This window comes from Pseudophryne corroboree, chromosome 2, assembly GCF_028390025.1.
Source record: "Pseudophryne corroboree isolate aPseCor3 chromosome 2, aPseCor3.hap2, whole genome shotgun sequence".
Taxonomy (NCBI): Eukaryota; Metazoa; Chordata; class Amphibia; order Anura; family Myobatrachidae; genus Pseudophryne; species Pseudophryne corroboree.
In genome coordinates, this window is record NC_086445.1 from 1,004,032,770 (window position 1) to 1,004,057,645 (window position 24,876).

The 24,876-nt window shown below is 48.8% G+C and overlaps 1 protein-coding gene across 2 annotated transcripts in view; it reads left to right on the forward strand.

Annotated features, from left to right (window-relative positions):
* The first annotated feature begins 362 nt into the window (after positions 1-362).
* Positions 363-24,876, forward strand: part of DYRK1A (dual specificity tyrosine phosphorylation regulated kinase 1A) — a 155,607-nt gene continuing 131,093 nt past the window's right edge. Inside the window, exon 1 of one of the 2 annotated variants that reach the window (XM_063956566.1) lies at positions 363-722. The gene's annotated coding sequence lies outside the window, so the exon portion shown is untranslated. Of the gene's footprint in view, positions 723-780; positions 1,010-24,876 lie in introns of those variants that run through there. The other variant, XM_063956567.1, reaches the window with a different exon arrangement.

Here is a 24,876-nt window from a genome sequence, read left to right on the forward strand (position 1 = left end):
TCCTCTCTCCCTAGCCCCTCCCCTCTTATCACGTGACCGCGGACGTCACGGGCGATCGCTGCAGCGCCACCTCGATTTGCCGACGTCAGCGCGCATCCGGGGGCTTTGCGCTGATTGACAGTCGCCATGGCAACGCGCTCACCCCGCCGCCATTTTGTTATTCGTTTTTTTCTCTCTCTCTTTTCCCCGTTCTCCCCTCAGCACACCCCGGGGCTTCCCGCCCGATGTACATAGAGTGTGATGCGTGTGCGGAGAGCCCGGGCGTGTAATAAAGCTGTACAGCCTGACTGCTCGGTGTGTGTGTGTGGTGATGTGGCGAGAGTCTCCCCCTCACGGTGATGATGAGGAGGAGGAGATGCCGCTGCTGTTACGGTGCGGGGCTCCGGTGTGAGGGGGAGGCGGGGGCGTAGCTGTTGCTGCTGGTGGTTTCCCAGCTCTCCCCCCTCCCCTGCTCCGCAGCTTTGGAAACGCGCGCCATTTTGTGACTCCCCCCCCCCTCTCTCACCCCCCCGCCTCTCTCCATCCATCCATCCATCCTGCACGGCCGGGACCCGAGGAACCGCCGCCGCCTCCCCCAGCAGCTGAGCAGCGGCAGTGCCGGGGAGCCGTGCACCGGGATATGTGCGGGGATGAGGGCGGGGAGCCGGAGCGTGTGACCCATCCGCTGCTATGTGCTCGGTGCTGCTGTGACCGGAGCGGCGCATAGCGGGGAGACGAGCAGGGTAAGGATCCCCCCTCCCAAATCTCCCTCTTCCCTCCCCGGACACGGGGGTACTCTCTCCCCGCGCAGCACGGTGACATTCCCAGTCCCGGCATCGGTGCAGGGCGCCGGCCTCCTCCTCCGCCGCCGCCGCACGGGGACTGTTGTCGGGGGGCCCGGTCCGGCCGGGGGGATGATTATTCTGTGTGGGTGTGGCTAAGCCCCCGGTGTACCCGGCGTCCCTCAGCTGAGAGAGAGAGACCCCGGTAACGCATCTGATGGGGACACGGATCTATCTCTATGTGTGCTGTATGTATACAGGGCTCCTATCTGCTGTATATACCTCACCTGCTGTATACAGGGCTCCTATCTGCTGTACATACCTCACCTACTGTATACAGGGGTCCTGTGTGCTGCATATACCTGCTGTACTGTGTATAGGGATCTGTTTGCTGTATACCTGTTGTATACAGGGCTCCTATCTGCTGTATATACCTCACCTGCTGTATACAGGGCTCCTATCTGCTGTATATACATCACCTGCTGTATACAGGGGTCCTGTGTGCTGCATATACCTGCTGTACTGTGTATAGGGATCTGTTTGCTGTATACCTGTTGTATACAGGGGTCCTATGTGCTGTATATACATCACCTGCTGTATACAGGGGTCCTATGTGCTGTATGGTCCTGCTGTAATGTATATAGGGATCTGTGTGCTGTATACCTGCTGTATGTAGGGTCCTATGTGCTGTATATACTTGCTGTATGTAGGGTCCTATGTGCTGTATATACTTGCTGTGTATAGGTATCTGTTCTGTATATAGGGATCTGTGTGCTGTATACCTGCTGTATATAGGGATCTGTGTGCTGTATACCTGCTGTATAAAGGGATGTATCTGCTGTTTCTAGGGATCTATAAGCAGTATATAGTGATCTACCTGCTGTATACCTGTTACATATAGGGATCCTATGTGCAGTATATATTGATCTACCGTCTGTATATAGGGGTCAGTGTGCTGAATACCTGTAGTATATAGGTGTCCTATGTGCTATATACCTACTATGTACTGTATATATAATTAGGGATCTGTGCTATATACATTTACTAAATTTAGGGATCTGTGTGCTGTATACCTATTGTATGCAGGGATATATGTACTGTATATAGGGAGGTGTATATCTTTTGAGCATAGGATATATGTGCTGTACAGTGATCTGTGTACCTGCTGTATAGGGGTAAGCTGCATATGTGGGGATGTAGATTATTATTGGGATGTGTATGTGTTGTATAGGTATATACCTGGTGATAATCATGTGAGGTTTAGGAATACTGATCTACGTCTTGTGTATAGGCAGCAGCACAGTGTTTCATGTGTCATACAGTCTGCTGCCGTCAGTGGGGCCCACCTGTCATCTGCTCTGAGCTGGGACTTGTATGATCCAGGGCTATGGTCACAGGGACCTGTCATCTGTTCTCAGCTGAGACATGCATGATCAAAGGGCCTATCATTTGTTCTGACCTGGGACAAGTAGTAATCAGGGCTTGCATGGTCACAGGGACCTGTCATCTGCTGTGAGCTGGGACATGCATGGTCACAGGGACCGCTCATCTACTGTGAGCTGGGACATGCATGGTCATAGGGACCGGTCATCTACTGTGAGCTGGGACATGCATGGGGTCACAGGGACCTGTCATCTGCTGTGAGCTGGGACATGCATGGTCACAGGGACCTGTCATCTGAGCTGGGACATGCATGGTCACAGGGACCTGTCATCTGAGCTGGGACATGCATGGTTACAGGGTCCTGTCATCTGAGATGGGACATGCATGGTTACAGGGTCCTGTCATCTGAGATGGGACATGCATGGTTACAGGGTCCTGTCATCTGAGCTGGGACATGCATGGTTACAGGGTCCTGTCATCTGAGCTGGGACATGCATGGTTACAGGGTCCTGTCATCTGAGCTGGGACATGCATGGTCACAGGGACCTGTCATCTGAGCTGGGACATGCATGGTTACAGGGTCCTGTCATCTGAGCTGGGACATGCATGGTCACAGGGACCGGTCAGCTGCTCTGAGCTGGGACATGCATGGTCACAGGGACCTGTCATCTGAGCTGGGACATGCATGGTTACAGGGTCCTGTCATCTGAGCTGGGACATGCATGGTCACAGGGACCGGTCAGCTGCTCTGAGCTGGGACATGCATGGTCACAGGGACCTGTCATCTACTGTGAGCTGGGACATGCATGGTCACAGGGACCTGTCATCTACTGTGAGCTGGGACATGCAAGGTCACAGGGACCGGTCAGCTGCTCTGAGCTGGGACATGCATGGTCACAGGGACCGGTCAGCTGCTCTGAGCTGGGACATGCATGGTCACAGGGACCGGTCAGCTGCTCTGAGCTGGGACATGCATGGTCACAGGGACCTGTCATCTACTGTGAGCTGGGACATGCATGGTCACAGGGACCTGTCATCTACTGTGAGCTGGGACATGCATGGTCACAGGGACCTGTCACTTGCTCTGAGCTGGGACATGTATGATATAGGATGCATGTTCACAGGTCCTGTTACTTGCTATGAGCTTGGACATGTATGATTCATGGCTTACAAGATCACAATGACCTGTCACTTACTCTGAGCTGGGAAATGTATGATTAAGAGATTGCATGGTCACAGGGTCCAGTCACTTGCTACTAGCTGGGACATACATGATAACACTTGTTATGAGGTGGTACATGTATGTATGATTTAGAACTTGCATAGTCACAGGGACCTGTCACTCCGGTGGAACATGTATGATTTAGAATACTTGCATGGTCACATGCTCCTGTAACTCATAGATGGGACATGTATGTGTGATTTAGAACACTTGCATGGTCACAGGGACCTATAACTCGGAGATAGAACATGTATGATCCAGGGCTTGCATGGTCATCAACACTTATCTTTTATGATACCACCTTTACTGAAATGTCTTTTAAGTGACAGCGATCTGGTGCTGAAGTCCTTATGTTTTGCTGTTTGATGATGAGTAGTGGTGCTGGATGTTCATATACATTAATGAGATTGCTCCTATAGTTCTGGTCCATGATGTCTGAAGTTGTGCCATGTTCATTTACAGCGGAGTCAACATAGTCCGAGGGGTTACTGGGGGAAGACTGAAGGCTTTGGGTTTAGTGGAATAAGTTCATGAACAATTTCAAGATGGAGTTGAGGTTCTAGAACGTGTTGTCCTGAGAACATAATCTGTGTTGGTTCCTGGCTGTCACCCCGACCCCACAACAGCTGATGTTATTGTTAATGTGCATCCGCACTGAGTGCCACCATAGATATTTCTGTTTGTGTGTACATTTTGTTACCAGTGTAACATTTTATGTATATACGTTTTGCCACATGTATCGCAGGTTATTGTACTTGCTTACAAGAAGTTTTTTTTCTCCTGTTGGTTTGTACCGATTTATCTCAGTTGATGTAATATATCATAACCTGGTGCTCTGGAGTCCCCTATTCTCAAAAAAGCCAACCTCGACACTTCATCACTCACTAGCTACCGCCCCATCTCTCTTCTCCCTTTTGCCTCCAAACTACTTGAACGACTGGTCTACAGCCGTCTCACAAGCTACCTCTCTGACCACTCCATCCTTGATCCACTACAATGTGGCTTTTGCCCACTCCACTCCACCGAGACTGCCCTGGTGAAAGTCACCAGTGACCTGCTTTCGGCCAAATCCAAGGGCCACTTCTCTTTGCTCATCCTTCTGGACCTCTCTGCTGCCTTTGACACCGTGGATCACCCTTTCCTCCTCCGCACACTCCAAAATGTTGGTCTCTCTAGCACCGTCCTTGACTGGTTTACCTCATACTTCACTAACCGCTCCTTCTCTGTGTCTGCCTCCGGAACCACCTCACACCCTTCCATCCTTCCTGTTGGTGTCCCTCAGGGTTCTGTCCTAGGCCCCCTTCTGTTCTCCCTCTACACCTCTTCCCTGGGTGCGATCATTAACTCATTTGGCCTTCAATACCACCTCTATGCTGATGACACACAACTCTACCTCTCCTGTCCTGATCTGTCCCCCTCTGTCCTCTCTCAGGTCTCCAGCTGCCTCTCTGCCATCTCCTCCTGGATGTCTGAGCGCTCCCTGAAGCTCAACATGGATAAAACTGAACTTATTATCTTTCCCCCAGCCAGAGCAACACCCCCTACAAATATCTCTATCACTGTTGACAACACTATCATCTCATCCGTTCCCCAACTCCGCTGCCTGGGCGTCACTCTTGACTCCTCCCTCTCCTTTGCACCCTACATCCAAGCTCTGGCGCAATCTTGTCGGTTCCAGCTACGCAACATTGCTCGCATCAGGCCATTTCTCTCCCAGAGTGCAACTAAACTTATCATCCACTCACTGGTCATCTCACGACTTGACTACTGCAATGTGCTCCTCACTGGCCTCACTTGCTCCCACATCGCTCCCCTCCAATCTGTCCTCAACTCTGCAGCTAGGCTCATCTTCCTCTCCCGCCGCTCCACATCTGTCACTCCCCTTCAACAAAATCTACACTGGCTCCCATTCCCCTACAGAATCCTCTTCAAACTCCTCACCCTCACATACAAGGCCATCTCTAATTCCACTGCTCCCTACATCTCCAACCTCCTCTCCCTTCATACTCCCTCCCGCCTACTACGGTCGGCTGATGACCGTCGCCTCTCCTCTGCCTTGGTCACTGCTTCCCATGCACGAGTTCAGGATTTTGCCCGTGCTGCACCCCTTCAGTGGAATGCGCTCCCCCGCTCCATTAGACTCTCCCCGACCTTGCAAAGCTTCAAACGGGCATTGAAAACACACCTATTTATCAAAGCGTACCCCTGCAATGCATAACCTAGTCCTTAGGCTGCTCCTCCATCCCCCTGCCCCATGCCTTGGACATCTCTGCTTTGCTCGCATACCACCATCAGGCTTCTACCTGCTTGCTTGCACCTCATGTCATCTGTCTGTTGCCCCTCCCCACTAGATTGTTAGCTCTTCAGAGCAGGGCCCTCTTTCCTCTTGTCTAAACCCTCTTCTTGACATATTTCACTCAGCGACCATCTTTACCTGCTTTCTCTCCTGCTGGTAAAGGCTCATCTCTATCTATGGCCGCCAGCCCCAAGTAGTACAATGATTACTCCTTCGCTACTTTCATCTAAGCTGTATTATGTTTTGAGAACTGTGTTGCTCTTTGTTACCTGCACTCCATTTTTGTTATTTATTTACTGTTATGCTAAGTTTTGTCTCCCTGTACTGTCCTTTGTACGGCGCTGCGAAACACTTGTGGCGCCCTATAAATAAAATGTAATAATAATAATAATCACCAATTGAGTCTCTTCTATATTTAACTATAACATACAGTGACCATGTGAACTATCGCATCTCACATTGGGTTATGTTGATAATCGCCCCAATTTCTTACTACAGGTTGAGTATCCCATATCCAAATATTCCGAAATGCGGAATATTCCGTAACACAGATTTCTTTAACGTCCTAGAGGATGCTGGGGACTCCGTAAGGACCATGAGGAATAGACGGGCTCCGCAGGAGACATGGGCACTTTAAGAAAGAACTTGACTCTGGGTGTGCACTGGCTCCTCCCTCTATGCCCCTCCTCCAGACCTCAGTTTGAGACTGTGCCCAGAGGCAGATGGGTGCACTGCAGGGAGCTCTCCTGAGTTTCCTGCTAAGAAAGTATATTTGTTAGGTTTTTTATTTTCAGGGAGCACTGCTAGCAACAGACTCCCTGCATCGAGGAACTGAGGAGAGGGGAGCAGACCTACTTAAATGATAGGCTCTGCTTCTTAGGCTACTGGACACCATTAGCTCCAGAGGGAGTCGGTACACAGGTTCGCCCTGGACGTTCGTCCCAGAGCCGCGCCGCCGTCCTCCTCACAGAGCCAGAAGAAAGAAGCCGGGTGAGTATGAGAAAGAAGGCTTCAAAAGGCGGCAGAAGACTTTGTGAGCTTCACTGAGGTAACTCGCAGCACGGCAGCTGTGCGCCATTGCTCCCACACACCTCACATACTCCGGTCACTGTAAGGGTGCAGGGCGCAGGGGGGGGCGCCCTGGGCAGCAATATAAACCTCTTATTTGGCAAAAGAGAGCATATATACAGCTGGACACTGTATATATGCATGAGCCCCCGCCAATTTTACACTTTTAGCGGGACTGAAGCCCGCTGCCGAGGGGGCGGGGCTTCTCCCTCAGCACTCACCAGCGCCATGTTTTTCTCCACAGCACCGCTGAGATGAAGCTCCCCGGACTCTCCCCTGCTTATACCACGGTAGAAAAGAGGGTTTTAAAGAAGAGGGGGGCACATAATTCGGCGCAGATATTAATAACAGCGCTACGGGGTAAACATTAAATTGCTGTTTTTTTCCTGGGTCATATTGCGCTGGGGTGTGTGCTGGCATACTCTCTCTGTCTCTCCAAAGTGCCTTGTGGGGGAACTGTCTTCAGAAGAGCATTCCCTGAGTGTGTGATGTGTCGGTACGTGTGTGTCGACATGTCTGAGGTAAAAGGCTCTCCTATGGAGGAGATGGAGCAAATGTGTGTGTGTGTGTGTGTGGTGTCTCCGTCGACAACGCCGACGCCTGATGGGATATGTGAAATTAAGGGCTAAGATGAATTTATTACACAAAAGATTAGAGAACAGACAGGGAATCTACCCATGTCTGTCCCTATGTCACAGAGACTTTCAGAGTCTCACAACGCTCACTATCCAAAATAATAGACACTGATATCGACATGGAGTCTGACTCCAATGTCGACTACGTTAATGCAAAGTACAGCCAAGACTGGCAGAAAAGTATTCAATATATGATTATTGTAATAAAAGATGTTTTGCATATCACTGATGACTCATCTGTCCCTGACACGAGGGTACAATGTTTAAGGGGAAGAGAGCTGAGGTAAATTTCCCTCCTCTCATGAAGAAAAAGAGCGGGAATCTCCAGACAAGAAGCTGCAGCTTCCCAAAAAGAATTCTAAGGGAGTATCCTTTCCCTAATGGGGCCAGGATACGATGGGAATCTTCCCCTAGGGTGTACAAGGCATTGACACGTTTAACCAAAAAGGTAGCGCTGACTTAACAGCTATCTTCAGGGATCCTGCAGATAGCATGCAGTAAAAGTACTTTGAAGTCCATTTACACACATTCTGGTACACTACTCAGACCGGCGATTGGGTCGGCATGGGTTTATAGCGCTGTAGCAGCGTAGTCAGATACCTTATCAGCGGAGTTTGAAACCCTAGATAAGGATGCCCCTAGTGTGTGTGTGTATGTATGTATGTATGTATGTATGTATGTATGTATGTATATATATATATATATATATATATATATATATATATATATATATATATATATATATATATATGTGTGTGTGTGTGTGTGTGTAAAAGATGTTGGCATATATATATATATATATATATATATATATATATATATATATATATATATATATATAAGACATGCCCAAAGAGACGTTAGTCTACTGGGTTCTAGAGTCAACGCTATGTTGATTTCTGCTAGACTTGTCCTGTGGAACATGCAATGGACAGGTGATGCCGACTAAAAGAGGCATATGGAGGGTTTACCTCACAAGGCTGAGGAATTGTGTGGAGAAGGGCTCTCGGACCTGGTCTCCACAGCTATAGCTGGTAATTCTGATATTTTGCCTTATATTCCCTCACAGACTAAGAAAGCACGACATTATCAAATGCAGTCCTTTCGGTCGCAGAATAACAAAAAAGTATGAGGAGCGTCCTTTCTTACCAGAGGTAGGGCACGGGGCACAGCTAGTTCCCAGGAACAGAAGTCCTCCCCGGCCTCTACTACATCCACCGCAGGATGCGGGAGCTCCGCTAAGGGAGTCCGTCCCAGGGGGAGCGCGTATTTGACTCTTCAGTCACATCTGAGTTCACTCACAGGTGGATCCCGGGGCAATGAAAATTGTTCTCAAGGTTACAAAGGAATTCGAAAGGTGCCTCCTCGCCGGTTTTTCCTTATCGGACCTACCGGCTTCTCCCCCAGAAGGGGAGTTATATTAAATACAATTCACACATTGTATCTCCAACAGGTGGTGCTCAAGGTTCTCCTCCTGCAACAAGGAAGGGGCTATTACTCAACCTTGGCTGTAGTCCCGAATACGTACGGTTCGGTCAGACCTATTTAAAATTAAAACCTCTGAACCCATAATAGAAAAGGTTCAAAATTAAAGTGGAATCGCTCAGAGCGATCATGGCCAGCCTGGAAAGGGGGGATTTGATGGTGTATCTAGACATAAAGGCTGCATACCTTCATGTTCCCATTTATCCACCCCATCAGGCGTACCTGACAATTGCGGTACAGTATTGTCATTACCAATTTCAGGGTAATTGGCAGAAATGATGGTGCTCCTACGCAAGCAAGGAGTCACAGTTATCCCATACTTGGACGATCTCCTATGAGGCGAGATCAAAAGAGCAGTTGTTGAACAGTGTGTCACTTTCGCTGAAGGTGTCACAGCAACACTGCTAGTTTCTCAATATCCGGAAGTCACAGTTGGTTCCTATGACTAGTCTGCCCTTCTTGGATAGGATTCTGGATACGGACCAGAAAGGGGTTTACCTTCAGATAGAGAAGGCCCAGGAACTCATGACTCTGGTCAGGAACTTTTTGAAACCAAGACAGGTGTCGGCATCGCTGCACCCGAGTCCGGGGACAATCATTCCCTTCAGCAGGTTCCATGCGAGGTCTTTCAAATGGGACCTACTGGACAAGTGGTCCGGGTCACATCTACAGATTCATCAGTTGATCACCCTCTCCCCCAGGGCCAGGGTATCTCTCTCCTGTGGTGGCTGCAAGATGCTCACCTTCTATAGGGCCGCAGGATCGGCATTCAGGACTGGATCCTGGTGACCACGGACGCGAGCCTCCGAGGTTGGGGAGCAGTCACACAGGGAAAAATACAATGTCCAAGGTCTTTGGTCAAGTCAAGAGACTTGTCTTCACTTCTTGGAACTAAGGGCCATATACAACGCCCTACGTCAGGCGGAGACCTTACTTCGCGACCAACCGGTTCTGATCCAGTCGGACAACGTCACCGCGGTAGCTCATGTAAACCGCCAAGGCGGCACAAGGAGCAGAGTGGCGATGGCGGAAGCCACCAGAATTCTTCGCTGGGCGGAGAATCATGTAAGCGCACTGTCAGCAGTGTTCATTCCGGGAGTGGACCACTGGGAAGCAGACTTCCTCAGCGGACACGACCTACGTCCTGGAGAGTGGGGACTTCATCAGGAAGTCTTGGCACAGATTGCAATTCGGTGGAGACTGCCACTGATAAACATGATGGCGTCCCGCCTCAACACAAAGCCGCAGAGTTATTGCGCCAGGTCAGGAGACCCTCAGGCAGTAAGCTGTGGACGCCCTAGTGACACCGTGGGTGCTCCGGTCAGTTTCTGTGTTTACTCCTCTTCCTCTCATACCCATGGGGTTGAGGATAATAAGAAAAAGAGGAGTGAGACCAATTCTCATTGTTCCAGATTGGACACGGAGGACCAGATCTGCAGGAAAAGCTCACAGAGAATCCGTGACCTCTTCGTCTAAGACAGGACCTGCTGCAGCAGGGGCCCTGTCTGTTCCCAGACTTACCGCGGCTGCGTTTGACGGCATGGCGGTTCAACGCAGGATCCTAGCGGTAATGGTTATTCCGGAGGAGGTCATTCCTACCCTAATTAAGGCTAGGAAGGAAGTGACATTGAAACATTATCACCGAATATGGCAAAAATATGTTTCCTGATGTGAGGCCAGGAATGCTCTACGGAGGAATTCCTTTTGGGCTGTCTGCTTCACTTCCTTCAAACTGGAGTGAACTTGGGCCTAAAATTAGGATCGATAAAGGTTCAAATTTCGGCCTTATCCAATTTCTTCCAAAAAGATTTGGCTTCTCTTCCTGAAGTACAAACGTTTGTGTAGGGAGTACTGCATTTTTAGCCTCCTTTTGTACCGCCGGTGGCGCCTTGGGACCTTAACGTGGTGTTACGGTTCCTTAAGTCTCATCGGTTTGAACCACTTAAGTCAGTGGTGTTGAAATATTTCACCTGGAAGGTGGTCATGTTGTTAGCCTTGGCTTCGGCTAGGCGAGTTTCGGAATTGGAGGCTTTTATCACTAAAAGCCCTATCTGATTGTCCATATGGATAGAGCGAAATTGCGGACCCGTCCTCAATTCTTGCCTAAGGTGGTTTCATCTTTTCATATGAACCAACCGATTGTGGTGCCTGTGGCTACGCGAGACTTGGAGGATTCAGAGTCCCTTGATGTGGTCAGGGCTTTGAAAATTTACGTAGCCAGAACGGCTAGGGTCAGAAAAACAGAAGCACTGTTTGTCCTGTATGCTGCCAACAATGTTGGCGCTCCTGCTTCAAAGCAGACTATTGCTCGCTGGATATGTAACACAATTCAGCAGGCTCATTCAACGGCTGGATTGCCGTTACCAAAATCGATTAAGGCCCATTCCACTAGGAAGGTGGGCTCTTCTTGGGTGGCTGCCCGAGGGGTCTCGGCATTGCAATTGTGCCGAGCTGCTACTTGGTCGGGTTCAAACACCTTTGCAAAGTTCTACAAGTTTGATACCCTGGCTGAGGAGGACCTCATGTTTGCTCAATGGGTGCTGCAGAGTCATCCGCACTCTCCCGCCCGTTTGGGAGCTTTGGTATAATCCCCATGGTCCTTACGGAGTCCCCAGCATCTTCTAGGACGTAAGAGAAAATAAGATTTTAAACCTACCGGTAAATCTTTTTCTCCTAGTGCGTAGAGGATGCTGGGCACCCGTCCCAAGTGCGGACTACTTCTGTAAGACTTGTATATAGTTTTTGCTTACATAAGGGTTATGTTACAGTTTTGGTCAGTCTCGGTCTGATGCAGTGTTGTTTCATACTGTTAACTGGTTCGTATATCCCTAGTTATACTGTGTGAATGGTGTGGGCTGGTATGAATCTTGCCCTTGGATTAACAAAATCCTTTCCTCGTACTGACCGTGTCCTCTGGGCACAGTTTCTCTAACTGAGGTCTGGAGGAGGGGCATAGAGGGAGGAGCCAGTGCACACCCATACCTAAAGTTCTTTCTTAGTGCCCATGTCTCCTGCGGAGCCCGTCTATCCCCATGGTCCTTACGGAGTCCCCAGCATCCTCTACGGACTAGGAGAAAAAGATTTACCGGTAGGTTTAAAATCTTATTTTTTCAAGTTGTTAATTTTTTAATGGGAAGTGGCAGTGTATCCTAGATCGGGATCAGCATGAAAAACCGGCGGCCGGGATCCCAGCCGTCAGTATACCGACATCGGGATCCTGGCCACTGGTATGCCGGCAGCAGGGTGAGCGCTAGAAAGCCCCTTGCGGGCTTGCTGCGCTGCAGGTTATATTCTACATCTATGGGTGTTGTGGACACCCATAGAGGGAGAAAATCCTGTGGTGCCAGGGTTCCGGCGGCGGTATTTCACCATTACAGCGTCGGCATTGTGATGTCCGGGATCCCGACTAGCGGTATTGTTACTGCATCCCCCTAGATTAGTGTCCAATGCAAATTTATAAGCCAGAGATATGCAATGGGCAACCCTTGGAGCCTTCACTTGTGGTTCCAACTTCTTCAGATCTGTTTGTAACAGCTTGTAACACTTGTTAAAAATGTTCATTATGTTACTACAGATAAGTGTCTCTGATTAAATGCATTGGGGTCAAGTCAATTCAGCAACAGTTGAATAGCGCCGGGAATTAGCTCCCGACGCTATTCAATTCAGCTAAAGTTAAGTCGGCGAATGCCCGTACTCGCGGACTTAACAGGTTGTTTTGTCAGGAGAACGGGCATTCTCCGACTTAACTACCCGCGGCGATGCTGATTCCCGACAGAATCAGCCTCGCGCCGGCCGCGCGGCAGCCCTTTTGTCGGTTTTCTTCTCTCACCCCCTGGGGGTGACAGAAGAATTCCCGACAATTGAGGGTAACTAGTCGCTGTATTGAATAGCGTCAGGAGCTAATTCCCGGCGCTATTCAACTGTTGCTGAATTGAATCGACCCTGTTGTTTTAACTTCTTACTAAGCTGAAGGGTAATGTTCTGCTCTTTGTAGTTATAAAGGACCGCCCCTGCGGATCCTCACGTGTATAAGACTGCCTATCACTGGCGTATACAGTTAATAAGGTTGTTATAATGTAATCCAGACTCATGTAAGTGTAGCGATGCTGTATTAGTCTTGGCATTCATATTTCTATGAATTGTAAATTAAAAGAAATGAGATTGAGTTATTCCACTCTTACCTCCTGGCCCGCATGTTACTGGTTGGGCCATGAACAACACACCATTGAAATTCAATATTTCTAAAATAAATGTGTTCGGCACATGGGAACAGAAGATAAAGTAAAAGTCATTGGGGTCAATTCTATTCAGCGACAGTTGAATAGCGCTGGTAGTTAGCTCCCGGCACTATTCAATACAGCGGCAAGTGACACCAATTGTCGGGAATTCTTCTCTCACCCTCGGGGGATGAGAAAGGAAAACCGACAAAAGTACTGCCTCGAGGCTGATTCTGCCGGGAATCAGCATCGCGGCGGGGAGTTAAGACGGAGAATGCCCGTTCTCCCCACAATTCAACCTGTTAAGTCGGCGAGAATGGGCCTTCGCCGACGTAACATGAGCTGAATTGAATAGCGACGGGAGCTAACTCCTGGCGCTATTCAACTGTCGCTGAATAGAATTGACCCCATTGTACCAAACTGAGGGCCTGATTCAGAGATGGACAGAAATGTAATGCTGCATGCAAGCAACATTGTATTTTCGTCCGATCTCCAGGAGGGGCATGCAGGAGACTTGTCAGTAGAAGAGACTCTTCCTGCATGTTGCTGCGATCCCAGTACGGTCACCGATGTCGCAATTTTCCATGCAGATGGCCAGCTGAGTAAGCGCCAATTTACTCATCTGAACAATGGAAGCGCGGGTTGCAAGGCCAGGAAATCTGCATGGCTCTCCACTCCTAGAAAATGGGGGCAACGCACCCCCTGTTTCTGGGAACGCAGGCCGCCTCCTGATCCTTGCCCACCATTCAATGTCGCTGCCTGTCAATCAGGCACCGGCAGAGAGGAAGTGCTGGCGAGATCGCAAGGCCCGTTCCGCACATGCCTAGAACAGGCCTTGTGCAGCTGCAGATTCCCAATTATGTAGCTAATTCAATAGCTCCATATATTTAACCCGGGAGCTACAGAACATCCCAGCTTTGAGAATTGATTGTAAAATTGCTTATGTGCATTTCCAAATAGGTATGTCTTTAAACAAAATTGTTTATTTTGTCACATACCTGTTTAAAAGGCATGATAAGCACACTTCAAACTCTTGCGGTGTCTATGCCTTTTAGTATGTTAACACAAACTCCAATGTATGTGTAGCCTGAAGAAGTTCCAGCTAGTGGGTTTACTCTGAGGAAAACTTCTAAATTCGTTGTAAACGCAAGTGGTTCAGTTGTTGGGAGGGCATGCTGGGATATGTAGTTTCTCAACAGCTGGAGGGCCGCAGTTTGGACATGCCTGACCTAGACCCTTAAATTGCCACTCTTTAAATTAAACAAACTTTTTATTTTTTTTTGTGTCTGCTTAAAAAAGTATTTTCAAAGAGTAGAAATATCGGAGCCCTTTCCCCGACACGCGTGTTTGTCTACTTTTAAAGTTATACCTTACTAACAGGATGCTTCCCAGTATTGTGTTCGGCTTTGTAGCCATTCCCTTTCAGAATGATCTTAGTAAATCTGGTAAGGTCCATAAAATGCATAGAACAGGACGCAAGAAAAACTTTACAAGACAGAATTAAATAAATCCTGTGAATATAGATTGATATTAGTCCAATATGAGTTGTGTGCCAGTGGTAGTATTGGACAGATTGTTCCCAGTGCAGTTACTTCCAACATACCTTGTCCAGGTGGTGCACTTATTTTTAGTGATGTAAGTGGATTAATATTTTCCTTATTCCTTGAAAGATTTAGCTTATTGGCTGTCTATGTATGGCTTTTATACTTATGTGTTCCAGTTTTTTTAAAGTAGAAGTAGTAGTAGTAGTAATTTTAAAGCGACATTACGGAAATGCTGAGTAAACAGAAAAGTATTGAGTCTGTTTTTGAAAAATTCTAGAGTGCGGGCCTCAAACTGTGCGGGAAAGCGAGTTCCAAAGAATCAGCCGCATAGCTAAAAGCTCGCCCCCCAGATGAATTATGGGAGATTCTAGGTACTGCTAATAGTCCTTCATCTACAGATTGCAGTAATCGAGTGGGGCAGTATGGGGTCAGAAGCTGCTTCCGGTACCTTGGGCCCTGGTCATGAAGAGCTTTGAAAGCCAGTAAGCCAATCTTGAAAACAATTTGCTGTCATATAGGCAGCCAGTGAAGGGAGTAGAGGATTGGTGTTATGTGGCTGGAACGGGCCTGGTTGGGTAACAGCATGGCCGCTGCGTTTTGTACCAGCTGTAAGCGGTGCAATTCTTTTGCTGGGAGACCAAGGTAGAGGGCATTGCAGTAGTCTAACCGAGATGGTACAAATGCATGTATGACTTTTGCCAGCTCTTCAGAGGGAATGAAGTGCTGTTTTTTTTTTTGTATGTTCCTCAGATGCAAGATCGAGGATTTAATTGTAGCTGATAGCTGATGTTTAAGTGTCAAGCCTCCATCCAGGACAACACCAAGATTCCGTACATGATCAGTGTTTTGTAATTCTGAGTTCCCAAGTGTAAGTCCAATTGGTTGGCTAGGCTACAGTCTCTTCCTTTTGATACCATAAGGACTTCTGTTTTATCAGGATTCAGTCGCAGCCAACTGGCACTCATCCACTCCTGGAGCTCTGCTAGACAGCCATTTAGGGGTATTATTGGGTACTTAGTACCCGGACCAAAGGACAGGTACAGTTGTGTATCATCTGCATAGCAGTAATAGACCAGGCCATGGCGTCTGGTAGTGGCATTGGTGATGATGAGTATACTCCAGGCGAAACTCTTTGTGACCTGCCGATGAGAGAGGATTTGAACCAGCTAAGGACTGTGCCGTCCAGTTCACAATTTTTCAGGCGCTCAATCAGAATCTCATGATATCAAATACTGCAGAGAGATCCAGAAGGATTAAGATTGAACAGTCACATCTGTCTCTTACCATCAGAAGATCATTTGACCGAACACACCAGGGCTGTTTCAGTGCTATGTCTTCTCCTGAATCCCGATGGGAATGGATTATAAATATCATGGGTTGTCAGGTGGGTTCCCAGTTGAGCTGCAACCACTTTCTCAATAACCTTTCCTAAAAGGAAGGTTTGATTTTATTTCTCTAACGTCCTAAGTGGATGCTGGGGACTCCGTAAGGACCACGGGGAATAGCGGCTCCGCAGGAGACTGGGCACAAAAGTAAAGCTTTAGAACTACCTGGTGTGCACTGGCTCCTCCCCCCATGACCCTCCTCCAAGCCTCAGTTAGATTTTTGTGCCCGAACGAGAAGGGTGCACACTAGGTGGCTCTCCTGAGCTGCTTAGTGAAAAGTTTAGTTTTAGGTTTTTTATTTTCAGTGAGACCTGCTGGCAACAGGCTCACTGCATCGAGGGACTAAGGGGAGAAGAAGCGAACTCACCTGCGTGCAGAGTGGATTGGGCTTCTTAGGCTACTGGACATTAGCTCCAGAGGGACGATCACAGGCCCAGCCATGGATGGGTCCCAGAGCCGCGCCGCCGGCCCCCTTACAGAGCCAGAAGACAGAAGAGGTCCGGAAAATCGGCGGCAGAAGACGTCCTGTCTTCAACAAGGTAGCGCACAGCACTGCAGCTGTGCGCCATTGCTCTCAGCACACTTCACACTCCGGTCACTGAGGGTGCAGGGCGCTGGGGGGGCGCCCTGAGACGCAATAAAAACACCTTGGATGGCAAAAAAATGCATCACATATAGCTCCTGGGCTATATGGATGCATTTAACCCCTGCCAGAATACATAGAAAAACGGGAGATAAGGCCGCCGAGAAGGGGGCGGAGCCTATCTCCTCAGCACACTGGCGCCATTTTCCCTCACAGCTCCGTTGGAGGGAAGCTCCCTGGCTCTTCCCTGCAGTCACTACACTACAGAAAGGGTTAAAAAAGAGAGGGGGGGGCACTAATTACGCGCAGTATTAAAGATACAGCAGCTATAAGGGGAAAAACACTTATATAAGGTTATCCCTGTGTGTGTATATATATATATATATATATATATATATATATATATATAGCGCTCTGGTGTGTGCTGGCAAACTCTCCCTCTGTCTCCCCAAAGGGCTAGTGGGGTCCTGTCCTCTATCAGAGCATTCCCTGTGTGTGTGCTGTATGTCGGTACGTTTGTGTCGACATGTATGAGGAGAAAAATGATGTGGAGACGGAGCAGATTGCCTGTAATAGTGATGTCACCCCCTAGGGGGTCGACACCTGAGTGGATGAACTGTTGGAAGGAATTACGTGACAGTGTCAGCTCTGTATAAAAGACAGTGGTTGACATGAGACAGCCGGCTACTCAGCTTGTGCCTGTCCAGACGTCTCATAGGCCGTCAGGGGCTCTAAAGCGCCCGTTACCTCAGATGGCAGATATAGACGCCGACACGGATACTGACTCCAGTGTCGACGGTGAAGAGACAAATGTGACTTCCAGTAGGGCCACACGTTACATGATTGAGGCAATGAAAAATGTTTTACACATTTCTGATAATACGAGTACCACCAAAAAGGGGTATTATGTTCGGTGAGGAAAAACTACCTGTAGTTTTCCTGAATCTGAGAAATTAAATGAGGTGTGTGATGATGCGTGGTTTTCCCCCGATAACAACTGATAATTTCTAAAATGTTATTGGCATTATATCCTTTCCCGCCAGAGGTTAGGGTGCGTTGGGAAACACCCCCTAGGGTGGATAAAGCGCTCACACGCTTGTAAGAACAAGGGCTCTACCCTCTCCTGAGATGGCCGCCCTTAAGGATCCTGCTGATAGAAAGCAGGAGGGCATCCTAAAAGGTATTTACACACATACTGGTGTTATACTGCGACCAGCAATCGCCTCAGCCTGGATGTGCAGTGCTGGGTTGGCGTGGTCGGATTCCCTGACTGAAAATATTGATACCCTAATAGGGACAGTATATTTCTGCCTATAGAGCATTTAAAAGATGCATTTCTATATATGCGTGATGCACAGCGGAATATTTGCCGACTGGCATCAAGTCTAAGTGCGTTGTCCATTTCTACCAGTAGAGGGTTATGGACACGACAGTGGTCAGGTGATGCGGATTCCAAACGGCATTTGGAATTATTGCCTTATTAAGGGGAGGAGTTATTTGGGGTCGGTCTTTCAGACCTGGTGGCCAGGGCAACAGCTGGGAAATCCACGTTTGTACCCCAGGTCGCCTCTCAACATGAGAAGACGCCGTATTATCAGGCGCAGTCTTTTCGTGGACAAGCGGGCAAAAGGTTCCTCATTTCTGCCCCGTGACAGAGGGAGAGGAAAAAGGCTGCAGAAATCAGCCAGTTCCCAGGAACAGAAACCCTCTCCCGCCTCTGCCAAGCCCTCAGTATGACGCTGGGGCTTTACAAGCAGAATCAGGCACGGTGGGGGGCCCGTCTCAATGAATTTCAGCGCGCAGTGGGCTCACTCGCAAGTAGACCCCTGGATCCTTCAGGTGATATCTCAGGGGTACAAATTGGAATTCGAGACGTCTCCCCCTCGCCGTTTCCTAAAGTCGGTTTTACCGATGTCTCCTTCTGACAGGGAGACCGTTTTGGAAGCCATTCACAAGCTGTATTCCCAGCAGGTGATAATCAAGGTACCCCTCCTGCAACAGGGAACGGGATATTATTCCACACTGTTGTGGTACCGAAGCCGGACGGCTCGGTGAGACCGATTCTAAATCTAAAATCTTTGAACACTTACATACAGAGGTTCAAATTCAAGATTGAGTCACTCAGAGCAGTGATTGCGAACCTGGAAGAAGGGGACTACATGATGTCTCGGGACATCAAGGATGCTTACCTTCATGTCCCAATTTACCCTTCTCACCAAGGGTACCTCAGGTTTATGGTACAGAACTGTCACTATCAGTTCAGACGCTGCCGTATGGATGGTCCACGGCACCCCGGGTCTTTACCAAGGTAATGGCCGAAATGATGATATTCCTTCGAAGGAAGGGAATTTTAGTTATCCCTTACTTGGACGATTCCCTGATAAGGGTAAGATCCAGGGAACAGTTGGAGGTCGGTGTAGCACTATCTCAGGTAGTGTTGCGGCAGCACGATTGGATTCTCAATATTCCAAAATCGCAGCTGGTTCCGACGACTCGTCTTCTGTTCCTAGGGATGATCCTGGACACAGTCCAGAAAAAGGTATTTCTCCCGGAGGAGAAAGCCAGGGAGTTATCCGAGCTAGTCAGGAACCTCCTAAAACCGAGCCAACTCTCAGTGCATCAATGCACAAGGGTTCTGGGTAAAATGGTGGCTTCCTACGAAGCAATCCCATTCGGCAGATTCCACGCAAGAACTTTCCAGTGGGACCTGCTGGACAAATGGTCCGGGTCGCATCTTCAGATGCATCAGCGGATAACCCTGTCACCAAGGACAAGGGTGTCCCTCCTGTGGTGGTTGCAGAGTGCTCATCTTCTAGAGGGCCGCAGATTCGGCATTCAGGACTGGGTCCTGGTGACCACGGATGCCAGCCTGCGAGGCTGGGGAGCAGTCACACAGGGAAGGAATTTCCAGGGCTTATGGTCAAGCCTGGAGACATCACTTCACATAAATATCCTGAAGCTAAGGGCCATTTACAATGCTCTAAGCTTAGCAAGACCTCTGCTTCAAGGTCAGCCGGTGTTGATCCAGTCGGACAACATCACGGCAGTCACCCACGTAAACAGACAGGGTGGCACAAGAAGCAGGAGGGCAATGGCAGAAGCTGCAAGGATTCTTCGCTGGGCGGAAAATCATGTGATAGCACTGTCAGCAGTATTCATTCCGGGAGTGGACAACTGGGAAGCAGACTTCCTCAGCAGACACGACCTCCACCTGGGAGAGTGGGGACTTCACCCAGAAGTCTTCCACATGATTATAAACCGTTGGGAAAAACTCGACAGGTATTGCGACAGGTCAAGGGACCCTCAGGCAATAGCTGTAGACGCTCTGGTAACACCGTGGGTGTACCAGTCAGTGTATGTGTTCCCTCCTCTGCCTCTCATACCCAAGGTACTGAGATTGATAAGATGGAGAGGAGTAAACACTATATTCGTGGCTCCGGATTGGCCAAGAAGGACTTGGTAACCGGAACTTCAAGAGATGCTCACGGAGGATCCGTGGCCTCTACCTCTAAGAAGGGACCTGCTCCAGCAAGGACCCTGTCTGTTCCAAGACTTACCGCGGCTGCGTTTGACGGCATGGCGGTTGAACGCCGGATCCTGAAGGAAATAAGGCATTCCGGATGAAGTCATCCCTATCCTGATCAAAGCCAGGAAGGATGTAACCGCAAAACATTATCACCGCATTTGGCGAAAATATGTTGCGTGGTGCGAGGCCAGTAAGGCCCGACGGAGGAAATTCAACTGGGTCGATTCCTACATTTCCTGCAAACAGGAGTGTCTATGGGCCTGAAATTGGGGTCCATTAAGGTTCAAATTTCGGCCCTGTCAATTTTCTTCCAAAAAGAACTAGCTTCAGTCCCTGAAGTTCAGACGTTTGTAAAAGGGGTACTGCATATACAGCCTCCTTTTGTGCCTCCAGTGGCACCTTGGGATCTCAATGTAGTTTTTGGGTTCCAAAAGTCACATTGGTTTGAACCACTTAAATCTGTGGAGTTAAAATATCTCACATGGAAAGTGGTCATGCTGTTGGCCCTGGCCTGGGCCAGGCGCGTGTCAGAATTGGCGGCTTGATCCTGTAAAAGCCCTTATCTGATTTTCCATTCGGACAGGGCGGAATTGAGGATTCGTCCTCAGTTTCTCCCTAAGGTGGTTTCAGCGTTTCACCTGAACCAACCTATTGTGGTGCCTGCGGCTACTAGGGACTTGGAGGACTCTAAGTTGCTAGACGTTGTCAGGGCCCTGAAAATATATGTTCCAGGACGGCTGGAGTCAGAAAATCTGACTCGCTGTTTATCCTGTATGCACCCAACAAGCTGGGTGCTCCTGCTTCTAAGCAGACTATTGCTCGTTGGATTTGTAGTACAATTCAGCTTGCACATTCTGTGGCAGGCCTGCCACAGCCAAAAATCTGTAAATGCCCACTCCACAAGGAAGGTGGGCTCATCTTGGGCGGCTGCCCGAGGGGTCTCGGCTTTACAACTTTGCCGAGCAGCTACTTGGTCAGGAGCAAATACGTTTGTAAAATTCTACAAAATTGATACCCTGGCTGAGGAGGACCTGGAGTTCTCTCATTTGGTGCTGCAGAGTCATCCGCACTCTCCCGCCCGTTTGGGAGCTTTGGTATAATCCCCATGGTCCTTACGGAGTCCCCAGCATCCACTTAGGACGTTAGAGAAAATAAGAATTTACTTACCGATAATTCTATTTCTCGTAGTCCGTAGTGGATGCTGGGCGCCCATCCCAAGTGCGGATTGTCTGCAATACTGGTACATAGTTATTGTTACCAAAAAATCGGGTTATTGCTGTAGTGAGCCATCTTTTCTAGAGGCTCCTCTGTTATCATGCTGTTAACTGGGTTTAGATCACGAGTTGTACGGTGTGATTGGTGTGGCTGGTATGAGTCTTACCCGGGATTCAAAATCCTTCCTTATTGTGTACGCTCGTCCGGGCACAGTATCCTAACTGAGGGTTGGAGGAGGGTCATGGGGGGAGGAGCCAGTGCACACCAGGTAGTTCTAAAGCTTTACTTTTGTGCCCAGTCTCTTGCGGAGCCGCTATTCCCCATGGTCCTTATGGAGTCCCCAGCATCCACTACGGACTACGAGAAATAGAATTATCGGTAAGTAAATTCTTATTATATATTTAATACAATGGACTCCCCTTCTTCTCTGACTCATTTCTAGGGTATCCTGGACCGTTAAGATCCTTCTCCCCTCTTACCAGTGATGCCAGTGCTTGATACTGGAATACAGCAGCCCTGTTGCCTTTTTATAGTGCATTGGCACATCAGCAGCTTTTGCTGCCAGATAAAAATTGCCGAATGACACAAGGTTATATAGATTTACAAAAAGTTGTTTTACATTTTTGGTCGTAGGCTACTTTATTATATAGAGTGCTGGGGGTACCAGCTTATTATTTTGGGCAGTCCAGAATGGTTACTCGTGCTCTTACTTTGCAAAAGCTTTCTAGCAGTGGTTCACATTATGAGATCAGAGCAGTAAGATGAGGTCTACACACAGGCCAAACAGTGAATAAACTTTCAGATAGTCCTCCTGATGACTAACTATAACAATCCAATAATGGATGACCCTGGTACATTTATATTGGCCTACAGCAGGGGTGGGGAACCTGCGGCCCTCCAGCTGTGGTTGAACTATACATCCCAGCATGCTCTGCAACACATTTAGTATGGTGAAATGGCAAACTGTAACAGGGCATGCTGGTATATGTAGTTAAACAGCTGGAGGGTCAAAGGTTCTCCGCCCCTGGCCTACAGTATATGCCTTTTGCTCATCTTTTGTGGGTTGAAGTAATTAGAAGGACGATCATACTGGGAAAATAACTGCATGTGGCTTTCAGACCCCTTAAGGGCCCCATACACTACAACGATATGTCTGAGGCTGAAGTCGGATGTAATTTCCCTTGAACTCCCCCGGGACCTTCCCGGGAGTGATTCCATACGATTTTGGTACTTTTGTGCTGTTTTTGCATAAGTTATATCGCACGTGATTGATGAAGCCGCTATACATCGCATGCGATATATCGTACGGCATGCAATTGTACCATGAGATATATCTGATGGGCTGGATAGAGGGCTACGGGGGCTGGGAGTGTCCTGAGAATGGCAGTCACACTTCCCTGTGATACATCGCATGCGATATATCACATGCACAAAAAACACACTTTTTTCATCCGATTCCATCCAATTCCGATATATCATTAGTGCAGCACCAACGACCTAGGGAAACCTATCCGACAGCCACGGGGACGCGCATCAGATTGGATACGATGTAAAACACATACGATTGTACACTATTTCATACAATATATCAGACGGATATATTGGAATTGTATGAAATCGTGTAAAATCGTCCTAGTGTATGGGGCCCTTTACTGCTATATACATGCACTCACATAGTTATGATACAATTGCTGCTAGCACCTAAACTTTCTCATACGTCCTAGAGGATGCTGGGGATGCTTCAAGAACCATGGGGTATAGACGGGATCCGCAGGAGACATGGGCACACTATAAGACTTTGAATGAGTGTGAACTGGCTCCTCCCTCTATGCCCCTCCTCCAGACTCCAGTTAGATTCTGTGCCCAGTGAGACTGGATGCACACTGAGGAGCTCTCCTGAGTTTCTCAGGAAAAGACTTTATTAGGTTTGTTATTTTCAGGGAGACCTGCTGGCTACAGGCTCCCTGCATCGTGGGAGTGAGGGGAGAGAAGCAGACCTACTTCTTAAGAGTTCAAGGGCTCTGCTTCTTAGGCTACTGGACACCATTAGCTACAGAGGGTTCGATCACTTGGTACGCCTAGCTGCTTGTTCCCGGAGCCGCGCCATCACCCCCCTCACAGAGCCATAAGATTGAAGCCGGGTGAGTATGTGAAGAACAGAAGACTTAAGTGACGGCAGAAGACGCGTCTGAGGTACCGCACAGCGTGCCATGCTCCCACACAGATCACGGCACTCTCAGGGTGCAGGGCGCAGGGGGGGCAGCATGGGGGGACCTCAGACAGCACTGGCATAGAAGTTAACAGTGCCCAGGCACTAGTTAAGGGACCCCCGCCAGTGTAAAGATTTTGAGTGGGACGGAAGCGCGCCATGTAGTGGGCGGGGCTTAGCCCGCACAGCTCTGACCAGCGCCATTTTTTCTCTTCACAGAAGGCTGCAGAGACGCTGGCCCTGACCTCCACACTGTCCAAGCAACAGGGTGCTGGAAATTTGGTGATTTATTTTATATGAAAAAAGTGCTAGCAGGTCTGGTCAGTCTTATTACTGGCCTCAGTACCGGGATAGGCGCTGGGTGTGAGCTGGCAGAACTCTCTCTGTCTCTCTCTGGCAGGCTTTAGTGTGGGTCTGTCTCCTATAGCCACAGTGTGGTTGTGTCGGTACGTGTGTGTGTGTCGACATGTCTGAGGCTGAATGCTCTTCCCAGGAGGAGGCTGGAGTGGGGACAGACAATTCTGTGAGAGTGACAATGTCGGCACCGCCTACAGATGATTGGGTGACTATGTTAAGTGTTTTAAATGCAAATGTGACTAAGTTAGCTAAGAGATTTGATAAATCTGAGTCTAAGAACCAGACATGGAAGAAATCCATGGAAGATGCTTTGTCACAGGCCCAGGCTCCTTCGGGGTCACAGAAACTGCCATTTACCCAGATAGCAGATACCGACACGGACTCTGATCCCAGTGTCGACTATAGTGATGCCAGATTACATCCAAAACTGGCAAAGAGTATTCAGTACATGATTGTGGCGATAAAAGATGTTTCTCTGACGTCCTAGTGGATGCTGGGAACTCCGTAAGGACCATAGGCAATAGCGGCTCCGCAGGAGACTGGGCACAACTAAAGAAAGCTTTAGGACTACCTGGTGTGCACTGGCTCCTCCCTCTATGACCCTCCTCCAGACCTCAGTTAGAATCTTGTGCCCGGCTGAGCTGGATGCACACTAGGGGCTCTCCTGAGCTCCTAGAAAAGAAAGTATATTTTAGGTTTTTTATTTTCAGTGAGATCTGCTGGCAACAGACTCACTGCTACGAGGGACTAAGGGGAGAAGAAGCGAACCTACCTGCTTGCAGCTAGCTTGGGCTTCTAAGGCTACTGGACACCATTAGCTCCAGAGGGATCGAACACAGGGCCCGACCTCGATCGTCCTGTCCCTGAGCCGCGCCGCCGTTCCCCTTACAGAGCCAGAAGCATGAAGACGGTCCTGAAAATCGGCGGCAGAAGACTTCGGTCTTCAACAAGGTAGCGCACAGCACTGCAGCTGTTCGCCATTGCTCCTCA